We start from the raw sequence: 13,059 nt of genomic DNA, 5'->3' as shown, positions 1-13,059 counted from the left end.
CCCCTTGTGCATCTGGCTAACGTGGGACCTGGGGAACCGAGCCTTGAACCAGGGTCCTTAGGCTTCACAGGCAAGCGCTTAACCGCTAAGCCATCTCTCCAGCCCAAATTTCTATCTCTTGATGTATTATTCATCTAACCATGAGTATTTCCCCTTGGTACTAAATTTATGGAGGACTGTAGAGTGTGGGGTTTATAAAGGAAAAGCAGGAGGAATATTAGCTAGAAGACATTGTTCCATCCTATATTATTGTCCACCCTACCATCCTAAACCCTCTACTTAACAGGGCATATCCAGAGATCCAAAAAGTTGTCCATTTAAAGTATATAAGCAGGAGTGGGTTTGCCTGAAGTGATTGCAGATTATTTCTTAAATCAATGCTTTTAGAAAGTAATTGAATAGTATTCTATGCTATATGGAAGTGAAATAATTATGTCAGACTACCCAGTTCGTTAAATTTATACATTTATAACAGAATTTAGTCTATACAAGAAGGTAACCTTCCAGGTTTTGAAATATAACTGTGACCTTCCAGTTCCAATTCCCCAAAATAAGGATGCAAAATACAATTTTGAGACTTGCCAGTGATACAAGAAGCCAGCCCCTTTTCTCTCTTTCACCCATGCTCACTATTCACAGTAGTGTCCTTCTTTTCAATCTGTCATTGTTTATGTCTGTTTCCTTAAAAGCCACGTTCAGCTGAGAATCCAAAACACAATGTGCTTGGCTGGTGTCTTCTTACCAGAGCTGAAATGCTTTGTTTTAGGAATGTCTAAACAGCTAACCTTATTGGGCTAAATTTCCCACCTTGACCTACTTTATTCATTTATGTTTGTGAAAATGAAGACTTCTGTTTATTTGAAGAAAGGTATCCACCATCAGACCAGAGTCCAGATAAAAATACTCAGAATCCCAGTAAATCAGTTCACCCACATCAGCTTTCCTGAGAAAAGAAAAATTAAAAAAATAAAATAAAAAGTAAGCATATCTATTCAAGTAATTCTGGAAAACATAGACATTTCTACTTTGAACACTTTTTAAAGTGTTACTTTAAAATTTTTTGTTGTTGTTATTTTTATTTATTTATTTGAGAGCAACAGACAGAGAGAGAAAGAGACAGATAGAGAGAGGGAGAGAAAATGGGTGCGCCAGAACCTCTAGCCACTGCAAAGGAACTCCAGATGCGTGTGCTCCCTTGTGCATCTGGCTAACGTGGGTCCTGGGGAATCAAGCCTCTAACCAGGCTCCTTAGGCTTCACAGGCAAGCACTTAAGCGCTAAGCCATCTCTCCAGCCCTAAAAGTGTTACTTTAATACTCAATAAAACAAACCATCTCTTAACCCTCCAATGCTTCAGGCTTATTTAGTCACAGTTACCTTTAGTTGATACGATACTTGGCCTAACCTCAAATAAAAGATGGCAGAATAAAGGATTAAAATCAATTGGAATTCATCTACTCATGAATCCTATTCCCCTGTACTTTAGTTTAAGGATAAGAGGATAGAGAAGTTATTGTTGAAAGTTTCTTAGGGAAGGCTAAATCAGGTATTGAAATCTAAGTGAAAGAAATAAGTATAATTCAGTGGTGTGCAGAACATGGAGAAAAAAAAAGCTGACAGATAAAAACCCAACATAGTTGTTATTGAGGCATTATTTCCTTCTGAGCCTCACTTCGTCTTTTATTGTTTCTCCCATGACCACTTATTAAAAAGTCACCTTTTTATTCCTTTTTTTGGTGGGGATGGTTTGAGGTATGGTCTCACTCTAGGCCAGGCTGACTTGGAATTCACTCTATAGTCTCAGGCTAGCCTTTAACCCACAGTGATTCTCCTACCTCTGCCTCCTGAGTACTGAGATTAAAGGCAGGAGCCACCATGCTCAGCCCTTTTGTATTTTAAAGGTCAAATATGAACATAAGCAATAAAACATAAATCACAACATTCCTGGAGGCAGTTTGATCAGCTAACCTTGCCCTCTTCCGCAAGATTTCCCTGAGCCATGTTGGGTTCATTTTTGGTCTGCTTCAGTGCTGAGGTGTTGGGGGTCTCTGAGGCTTTGGCTCTCTGATTTGGTAGGAGTTGATTTTTCTCTGCGTTGATCTCCTTCCCCTTTGTGCTGGTATCCAGTTCACAGGAAAACATCACCCTTGCTTATTTCACCAGTTGTCCTTAGTTTCAGTTGGGCCCCTTTTGAGGTATGTTGGGGCAGCTCTCTTCTTAGGATCTGCATCTATCTGGAAAAAAGAAGCAGATTCTCCAATGGAGAGTAAGTTAGCACCCGGAAAATTGAGATAACACTTACTTTTTTGATAGACAGTTTGATAGGTGTAGGCCCTCTTATACCCCGTGATTGATGGTAGCTTGATATTGTAGAGTGGGCTTGTGTTTGGGTATGGTTCTGACTTGTTTCCCAGCTCCAGCTAAGGGTCTAGTACCACTGAGTGGATCAATTAGCCAAATCAAGAGCAATTGATTCCTCACCATGGCTGTGTACCACTATTGCACTTGTGTGGGCATCACATCCGGTTATTTGTTGCTAATTAGGTTAAACAATGTGTTGCTTGGACAGATCTTGGTCATTTCCCCCAGTCGCCTATGTAGCGCCTTCTGGCACTAGACACGCTGACTGTCTGGGGACTGACTCTCTCCTGGCTTCCAGCCATGTCATTCCATTTTACGCGTCAGCTGTGTATGGAGTCTTCAGCAATAGGGTCTTATCTCTGGCCTTTGGTGGGTCATCAAGTACTCTGACAGAAGTCTGTCATTGTTTTGGGAAACCTTGTAGGTTTCTCTGATCAAAAGCTCATTGTGGATGGTAGGCCCAAGCTGGAAGTGGGGGTTACAGGTCAGTGTCCACTAAGAAATTGGAAGAAAAAGATAACTAATATACAAGAGTTAGAGAGGAGAGAGATAGAGGGGAGAGAGGGAGAGGGAGGGAGGGAAGATGTAGGAGATTTAGGTCAGTCTTGATCCTACCCTTTCCAGTGTCTTGTGGTTCAGGTGTTTCCTGTAAGGGTCTAGTGAAGGTTCAGCCATTTGGTCTGTCTTTTAGGAAGTAGAATTTTATGGTACCATTGCCGTTTGGGTCCGGATTACTGTTTTCCACCCTTTGATTCCCTCCCCGCTCTCCCATCCATCTTATTGTCTAGTCCATGAGGTGCTTGCTGGGTATGTAAGGCATCTTGGGCAGATTCAGTATAGGTGTTGCAGATGAGTGAGACTATGTGTCAATTTTTTTTCTGTGATTGGGTAAGTTCGCTGAGAATGATCTGTTCCAGGTTCAACCATTTTTCCTCAAATTTCTTTATGTTGTTTTTTCTTACTGCTGTATAGAATTCCATTGTGTAGATATACCACATCTTTGTTATCCGTTTTTCTAATGATGGACATCTGGGTTGATTCCAGCTTTTAGCTATTACGAATTGAGCTGCTACAAACATGGTTTAGCAAATCTCTCTGGCTTTTGTTTTGAAGGTTTTAGGGTACATGCCCAGTAATGGTATAACTGGGTCTGTTGGTATTTCTATAGTCAGCTTTTTCAGGAGTTTCCATATTGCTTTCCAAAGTGGTTGTACCATCCTGCATTCCCACCAACAGTGAATGAGTGTCCCTGCTTCTCTACATCCTCGCCAGCATTTATTTTCATTTGACCTTTTGATGTTGGCCATCCTTATTGGGGTAAGGTGTAATCTCATAGTTGTTTTAATTTGCATTTCTCTGATGATTAAGGATGATGAACATTTTCTTAGGTGTGTGTTTGCAATTTGTATCTCTTCCTCTGTGAATTGCCTGTTTAACTCTGCGCCCCATTTTGTGAGTGGGGTATTTGTCTTCTTATTGTTTAGACTTTTGAGTTCTTTGTAAATTCTAGAGATAAGGCCTCTATCAGTTGGATAACCTGCAAATATTTTCTCCCATTCTGTGGGTATTCTATTGGCTTTGCTTATTATATGCTTGTCTGTAAAGAAACTCTTCAGCTTCATATGATCCCAGTGGTTGAGTGACTGTTTAAGAACTTGAGCCACTGGGGTTTTATTCAGGAAGTCTTTTTCCATTCCTATATCATGGAAGGTACTTCCTAAATTTTCTTCCAGTAGTTTTTGAGTTTCTGGTCTTATGTTGAGGTCTTTGATCCATTTGGATTTGAGTGTTGTGCATGGTGAAATGTGTGGGTCAAGTTTTAGTTTCCTGCATGTGCTTATCCAGTTTGTCCAGCACCATTTGTTGAAGATGTTGTCTTTTTTTCCAGTCTATATTGTTTGGGCCTTTGTCGAATATCAAGTAGCTATAGTTCCTTGGCCCAAAATCCGGGTCCTCAAGTCTATTCCATTGGTCTATACTCCTGTTTTCATGCCAGTACCATGCTGTTTTTATTACTATGGCTTTGTAGTATAACTTTATATCGGGTATGGTGATGCCACCAGAGGTATTTCTTTTCCTGAGGATATGTTTGGATATGCGAGGCCTTCTGCCTTTCCATATGAAATTTGAGATCATTTTTTCTATGTCTGTGAAGAACACTGTAGGGATTTTAATTGGAATTGCGTTAAATCTATATATTGCCTTTGGTAGGATTGTCATCTTCACAATGTTAATTCTGCCTATCCAGGAGCATGGGAGGTCTTTCCATCATTTCAAGTCCTCCTCAATTTCTTTTTTGAGAGTTTTTATATTTTCGTTGTATAGATCTTTTACTTCCTTGGTTAACGTTATTCCAAGGTATTTTATTTTTTTTGTTGCTATTGAAAATGGGACTATGTCCTTTATTTCTTTTTCTGTGTCTTTGTCATTTGCATACAGAAATGCTTCCAATTTTTGTGCATTGATTTTGTATCCTGCTACTTTGCTATAGGAGTTAATCACCTTCAGGAGTTTTGGGATGGAGTCTCTCGGGTCTCGTACATATATAATCATGTCATCGGCGAATAGCGCTAACTTAACTTCTTCCTTTCCAAATTGTATCATTTCTATTTCCTGCTCCTGCCTTATTGCTTGGGCTAGGACTTCCAGAACTATATTGAAAACCAGAGGTGAGAGTGGACAGCCCTGTCTTGTTCCTGATCTCAATGGGAATTCCTCCAGTCTCTCTCCATTAAGTATTATTTGGGCCTTTGGAGCTTTGTATATTGCCTTTATTATATTAAGATGTGAACCGGCCATGCCAATTCTCTCCAATGTTTTGATCATGAAGTGATGTTGTATCTTGTCGAAGGCCTTTTCTGCATCTATTGAAATGATCATGTGATTTTTATGTTTAAGCTTGTTTATGTGGTGTATTACATTGACAGATTTTCGTATGTTGAACCACCCTTGTGTTCCTGGGATAAATCCCACTTGGTCAAGGTGGATAATGCTTTTGATGTGTTGTTGGATTCGGTTTGCGAGAATTTTGTTGAGGATCTTTGCGTCTATGTTCATTAGGCAAATAGGCTGATAGTTTTCTTTTCTTGTGGCATCTCTGCCTGGTTTTGGGATTAGGGTGATACTAGCTTCAGAGAAGGAGTTGGGTAGTTTTCCCTGTTCTTCAATTGTGTGGCACAGTTTTAGGAAGATTGGTTTGAGTTCTTCCATGAAGGTTTGATAAAATTCGGCTGGGAATCCATCTGGTCCTGGACTCTTCTTTTTTGGGAGGTTTTTTATTACTTTTTCAATCTCCATGAGCGTGATGGGTTCATTGAGGTGGTTGATCTGCTCTGAGTTTGCTTTGGTAGATGATATGCATCCAGGAATTTATCCATCTCCTCCACATTTTCCAGTTTTGTGGAGTAGAGGTTTTTGAAATAAGTCCTGATGATTCTGCCAATTTCACTGATGTGTGTTGTGATCTCTCCTTTTTCATTTTGAATTTTGTTAATTTGGAGTCTGTCTTTTTTTTTGCTTGATCAAATTGGCCAGAGGTTTGTCAATCTTGTTTATTTTTTCAAAGAACCAGCTCTTTGTTTTGTCAATTGCCTTAATTGTTTCCTTGGTTTCCAATTCATTAATTTCTGCTATGATTTTAATTATTTCTTTCCTTCTGGAGCTCTTTGGGTTGGATTTTCTTGTTTTTCCAATGCCTTTAGGTGGATGGTTAGGCTATTGATTTGGGATCTTTCTGTCTTTTTTATGAAGGCATTGAGTGCTATGAATTTTCCCCTGAGGACTGCCTTCATTGTGTCCCACAAGTTTTGGTATGATGTGTGCTCATTGTCATTCAATTCCAGGAATTTTGCAATTTCATTTTTTATTTCATCCACTATCCATTTATTGTTTAAGAGTGTGCTATTCAGTTTCCAGTTGCCGTTGGGGCTCTTGTTGGTTTTTTTGTTGTTGATTTCTAGGACTATAGCATTATGATCTGATATCATGCAGGGAATTATGTCGATTTTCCTAAATATGTGGAGGCTATCTTTGTGACTCAGTATATGGTCTATTTTAGAGAATGTTCCATGGGCTGCTGAGAAGAATGTGTAGTCTGTGGATTTGGGATGGAAAGTTCTGTAGATGTCTGTTAGGTCTAAGTGCTCTATGGTTTTGTTGAGCTCTCTTACTTCCCTGTTGAGCTTCTGTTTGGATATCTGTCTATTACTGATAATGGTGTGTTAAAGTCCCCAGCTATGATGGTGTTGGTGGTTATTTCTGTTTTATTGTCAAGTAGGTTTTGTTTTATGAACTGCGGTGCCCCTGTGTTTGGTGCATACAGATTTATGATTGTAATATCCTCTTGATGGATTGTTCCCTTTACAAGTAGGAAGTAGCCTTCTTTGTCTTTTTTGATTGTTTTTGGTTTGAAGTCAACTTTATCTGATATTAATATAGCTACACCTGCTTGTTTCTTATTCCCATTTGCTTGGAATATTGTTTTCTACCCTTTCACCCTGAGGAGGTTTCTGTCTTTAGTGGTACGGTGGGTGTCTTGAAGGCAGCAGATTGAGGGGTCTAATTTTTTGATCCACCCTGTTAGCCTGTGTCTCTTGATGGGTGTATTAAGGCCATTAATATTTAGGGTGATGACTGTGAGATTTGATTTGATCCCTGTCATGTTGTGGTGGTAGAGGTGTGTTGTCATTTTCATGGAATTTAATTTTTTTTTTTTCTATCTACTCTGGGTTTGGTTGCTGTGATCTTCTTCTTGTAGGCATTTGTGTTTGGTTATTTGTTTCTTCTCTGTGGAGAATTTCCTGGAGTACTTTCTGTAGGTTTGGTTTTGTGTTCATATAATTATAAAGCTGAGTTTTGTCATGGAAAGTTTTCCTTTCACCATCTATTATAAAGTAGACTTTTGCCGGGTAGAGTAGTTTGGGTGAAAGCCATAGTTTCTTAGAGTTTGGAGAGTTTCATTCCAGGCCCTTCTAGCTTTCAGGGTTTCCATTGAGAAGTCTGAAGTAATTCTGATGGGGTTTCCTTTGAAAGTGGTGTGCTGTTTTTCCCTAGCTGCTTTTAGGATTTTTTCCTTGGTGTCAATGTTTAGAGTCTTAATGATAATATGCCTTGGGGAGTTTCTCCTTTGGTCTAGTCGGTTAGGAGTTCTGTTTGCTTCTTGAATCTTGATGGGCCTTTCTTTTAAAAAACATGGGAAGTTTTCTTCAATTATTGTGTTAAATAAGTTCTCCATGCCTTTGGTCTGAAATTCTTCTCCTTCTGGTATTCCAACGATTCTGATATTAGGACGTTTAAGTGTATCCCACAATTCTCTCATGTTCTGTTCACAGGAACTTTTGAACTTACTGAAATTTTTGGACTCTCGAACTGTTTCTTCCATCCTGTCTTCCAGATCAGAATTTCTATCTTCCACTTCACTGACTCTATTCTTGAGAGCCTCTAGTGAGTTTTGGACTTGTTCAATTAAGTTTGCATTTTCTACTACTTTCCTATGTATCACTTCCATCGCTTTGTCCAGTTCCCTTTTTGTCTCATTTTCTGATTTTCTTGCTGATTCTTGGAAATCATCCTTGCATTTCTTTATGTTTTCATTTAGTGTGGCCAGCTGATTTTTAAGGTCCTCTTTTTTTTCACTCTCCCTCAACTCTCTTAGCTCTCTTTGAATTCCTTCCAGTGTCTTATCATATTGCTCTAGCTTAGTGATGGTAGCATCCATACGATTATCTATCCTTTGTAGCTTTCCTGTCAGTTCTAGCAGTAGTTTGGTCAGGGTTGCATTGTTCATTGCTTCCACTTGATGTTCTGATCCTAAACACTCTTCTATGTTTTGGTTTGTTGTGATCCTTGTTGGACTGGGTGATCTGTCTGGATTTTCTTCCATTTTACTTTTCGTGTTATTTCTTTTGTGCTGTGGTCTACCCATGTCAGTGTATGGGCAGGTAGGTGGGTGGAGCAGCCTGGGATCTAGCTTAATGCGAATCCAAGGCAGCCTGGGGCACTTGTAAGCAGCCTATGGTTTTTGCTCAGTCTTGCTAAAGCCGCCTACCTATAGCCTGGCAGGGGCACCAAAGTTGCCTGAATTCTCACCCAGTAATGCACCTAAGCTGCCTGCCTTTGAGCCTCAAAGGGGACTGAGGTAGCAAGCCCTGAAGGTGCCTAGATTCTGGCTGGGTACACTGGGATCTGTAAACAGTCTGTGCTCTTCCACCTCAGGGGAGTGGGTTCTGGGTGGTGATGCACAGTTAGGGGATGGCAGCTGCGCTGGCGCTAGTGACTCAGTGTGGACTTATGTGGCTCTTGCTGTGGGGTGGGCCCGCTGCACGTGCAATTGTAGTGCAGAGGCAGATGATGTGGGTATGGAATTAGGACACAGCAGAAGCTGACCGGTGGCAAGTGATGTGAGCACAACAGCAGGGGATCTGGCAGCTACCTATTCACGGTAGGGGTGGTACCCACAGGCCTGCGAACTGAGCACCACGTGGCTGGTCTACTCACAGGATCAGAGAACAAGGGCGAGGTAGGAGGTCTCAGCTTCAGTGCAGCAGGCTGGCAGGCGTGTCTGCTGGGTGCCCGATCAGAGCATAGCCATGCAGGATGTGCAGAGGGTGCGTGGGCGGGTGGGCAGAAGGGGGCGCAGGGTGCAATGGTGTGTATGGAGCGAGTGGGGCACGTGGCGGGGGGGGGGCCGGGGTGCGCCGGGGCACCGGGCAATCAGGGTGGGGTGTGCGGGAGGTGGCAGGGCTCAGGGGGTGCGGGGTGGGGTGCCCTGGAGGGGAGGGGGGCGTGGGGCACTCTGATCAGTTAGGGGGCAAGGGGCGCGCTGTTGGTGCGGGATGGGGTGCGCATGCAGGGGGGGTGTGCGGGGTGCGGCAGGGTGCGGGGCACCTGGGGGGAACAGCGGGAGCACGGGGCACGTGGGGGGTCACGGGATGTGCAGGGGGGTGCGGAGGAGCTTGCGGGAGGCGCGGGGGGCTAGGGGCACAGGGCACCTGGGGGGTGTGCAGGGTGCGCGGAGGGGGCGTGGGGCACACCAGGGTGCGGGATGCCAAGGGACGCCGCAGGGTTCTCTGGACGCGGGGGGGGGCGGGGCTTGCGGGGGGGGTTGAGGGGGTCACGAGTGGGGCGCGGGACGTGGAGGGGGCGGGGTACGCTGAGGCATTCCGGGGTGCAGGACGCGTGGGGGTGGGGCACAGGGTCACAGGGCACGCCTGGGCACGCAGGGGCGTGCTCAGGACTCCGGGGGCGCCTGGGCCATGTGCGGCGGGGGGGACGAGGGGCATGCGGGGTGGGGGGCGGGAGGTGCCGGGGCAGGGCGCGGGGGGGGCCAGGGAGCGCTTCAGGGTGCACCGGGCTCAGGGCGCGGATGCTCGGGGGCACGTGGGGGTGGGGGCGCAGAGCGTGTGGTGAGGGTGGACGGCTAGGAGCGTGGGGCACTCGGGTGGGCGCGGGGGGCGCGGGAAGCTGCGGGGTGCTCTGGGCTCGCGGGGGTGGGGGGGGTCACGCGGGGGATGGGTTTAAGGGGGTCGCGGGTCTTGCAGGGGGTGTGGAGCATGCTGAGGTAAGATGGAGCATGGGACGCTGGGGGACGCTGCAGGACACCGTGGGGCACTCTGGACGCGTGGCGGGGGTGGGGCGCATGGGCGGTGGGGGGCACACCTGGGCGCCCGGGGCGCGGGACGCTCAGGGGCGCTTGGAGCGCACCTGCTGCGTGTGAGTAGGAGCGTTGGGACTCGCGGAGGGAGGCGGGGGTGGGGGCGGGGGCGGGGCACGCGGGGGGGGGGTTCGAGGCACGTGGGGGTGGGGCGCAGGGGTCTCAGGGAGCACAGGGGCGCAGGGGTCCAGGGCATGCCTGGGTGCCTGGGGTGTGGGGCCCTTGGGGTGCACCTGCTGAGTGTGGATAGGGAGCATGGGGCGCACGGGGGATGGGGCGCGCGGGGTGTGGGGCGCGCGGGGGATGGGGCACGCAGGGGGGGTGTCTCTAGGTGCACGAGGGTGGGGCGCGGGGGTCTGGGGTGCGCGGGGGGGGGGGGGCTTGGGGGCGTGGGGCAGGCCTGGTCGCCCAGGGCGCGGGAAGCTTCGGTTCGCTAGGGCTGTGCCTCTGCGTGTGGATAGGGAGCGTGGGGCGTGCTGGGGGGAAGGGGTGTGCTTGGGCGGGCGGGAGGTGCGCAGGCGTGTGGCGCAGGGGTTGTGGGGGCGCGCGGGCTGCTGGGGCACGTGGGGCTTGGTGCGCATGGGGCGCCGGGCCGCTGAGGCACCAGGCCGTGCCCAATGCAGCGATTCGCGGTGGGCGGGGTGGCCGGGCGTGGGTCGCGGGGGTGTGTGCTTCCCTCTTTTACTGGATCTGTGCCCTCCCTCTTCAAAAAGTTCCTAATTTCCCCTGAATACTTACCTTTTTTTCCCCTTGTTGTTTGTAGTGCAGCTAGGTGGTCGCCATCTTGACCGGAACCTCTGGGTAATCTCCAGTCATCAGCTTTTCTATTTGCAAAGGAAAAATATACAGAGAAAGAAATCATTGAGGCTGTCTCATTTTCAATAGCAAAGAAAAATTAAATACCTTGGAATAACACTAACCAAGCATGTGAAAGACCAATATAATGAAAACATTAAAAGAAAGAAATTGAGAAGGACTTGAAAACATGGAAAGACCCCACATACTCCTGGATTGGCAGAATTAATATTGTAAAAATGTAAATTCTACCAAAAGCAATATATAGATTTTAATGTAATACCAATAAAAATACCAGCATCATTCTTGAGAGATTGAAAAAATGATCTCAAAATTCATATGGAATGGCAGGAGGCCTCAGATATTCAAACACATTCTCAGCAAAAAACAAACAACAACAACAAGAAATACCTCTGGAGGCATCACCATACCCAATCTAAAGCAATATTACAAAGCCACAATAACAAAATCAGCATAGCACTGGCATAACACACTCATAGACCAAAGGAACAGGATTGAAGGCTCAAACCTTAGGTCAAGTTACTACAGCTACTTTATCTTTGACAAAGTAGCTAATAATGTAGACTGGTGAAAAGATTGCATCTTCAACAAATGGTGTTGGATAAATTGGAAGACCGTATGCAGAAAAATGAAACTAGACCCACTCATCTCTCCATACACAAAAATCAAGTCCAAATGGATTAATGACTTCTATATAAGACCTGAAACACACACTTAAGAAAATGTTGGACATCCCTAACCATTAGGGAAATGCAAACTAAAATACCATGAGCTTCTACCTTATTCCAGTAAGGATGGCAACCATTAAAAAAATCTAACAGTGACAATGTTGGTGAGGATGTTGGGAAAGAGTACTCCTCATCCACTGTTGGTGGGAATGTAAACTTGTACAACCACTATGGAAATCAATTTGGAGATTTCTGAAAGGATGATCATAGAGCTACCAACAGACCCAGTTATTCCCTTAGTGGGCATTTATCCTAAATGCCCCATGCATTAATACAGAGTCATTTGTTCAACCATGTTTATAGCTGCTCAACTCATTATAGATAAGATCTGGAATCAACCAATATGCCCATCATTGGATGAATGGATAACAAAGTTTTGGTACAGTTATACAATGGAATTCTACTCAGCAGTAAGAAAAAATGATACAATCTATGGCTCCTGAGTGTTCCATTGTCCAAAAAAGTGGGTTTCCATATGACTTATTTATATCCTCTTAGATTTTGATTACCCTCCTTTCCTTTATTCAATCTCTTCCTCTGACCTCACCTAGGCCTTTTCACATCCACTGAGCTGTTCTTCTACTTACATATATACAATACCATCCTACTGAGTACCCCTCATCCCTTCCTTTCTATTCCCTTTATATCAACTTTCTAGCTTACTGGCCTCGGCTACTGAGATTTCTTCCTACTCACACAAAAATCCAATCACCTATAGCTAGGATCCACATATAAGAGAGAACACATGACATTTGACTTTCTGAGCCTGGGTTACCTCACTTAGTGTAATCATTTCCAGATCTATCCATTTTCCAGCAAATTTCATAACTTCATTTTGCTTTACCACTGAGTAGAACTCCATTGTGTAAATGTGCCATTTCTGCATTATCCACTAATCAGTTGAGGGATAGCTAGGCTGGTTCCATTTCCTAGCTATTGTGAATAGAGCAGCAATAAACATGGTTGAGCAAGTATCTTTAAGGTAATGAAATGAGTTCTTAGGATATATGCCTAGGAGTGCTATAGCTGGGTCATATGGTAGATCTATTTTTATGGCTTTATTTATTTATTAATTTATTATTAATGATTTTTGTACTCTGTGAATACAGTCAACTTGGGACCATTGTTAGCCTCCTCCATGTTCTTCACCCTCCCCCTGGCCCCTTCTTGTTGAGGTATATGGGTCATGCATTGTGGAGTTAGCCCAGAGTTACGGGTAGGAGGAAATGTCTCTGCATATCATGACCCAACGTGTGACTCTGACATTCTTTCTGCCCCCTCTTCCACAAAATTTCCCTGAGCCATGTTGGGTTTATTTTGGGTCTGCTTCAGTAATGAGGGCTTGGGAGCCTCTGTGTCTCTAGATATCTGATTGTTCCCTAATGCAACCTCATTCACCCTTGTGCTGGTACGAGATTCACCAAGAATAAAGCACCCTTGCTTGCTTTTCCAATTATTCTTAGTTTCAGCTGGGGCCCTTTTGAGGTATGATGGGGTGGTTATC

The sequence above is a fragment of the Jaculus jaculus genome, chromosome 1, assembly GCF_020740685.1.
Source record: "Jaculus jaculus isolate mJacJac1 chromosome 1, mJacJac1.mat.Y.cur, whole genome shotgun sequence".
In the NCBI taxonomy this organism is placed as follows: Eukaryota; Metazoa; Chordata; class Mammalia; order Rodentia; family Dipodidae; genus Jaculus; species Jaculus jaculus.
The sequence above is the reverse complement of the archived record's forward strand: the minus strand, read 5'-3'. Positions refer to the sequence as shown.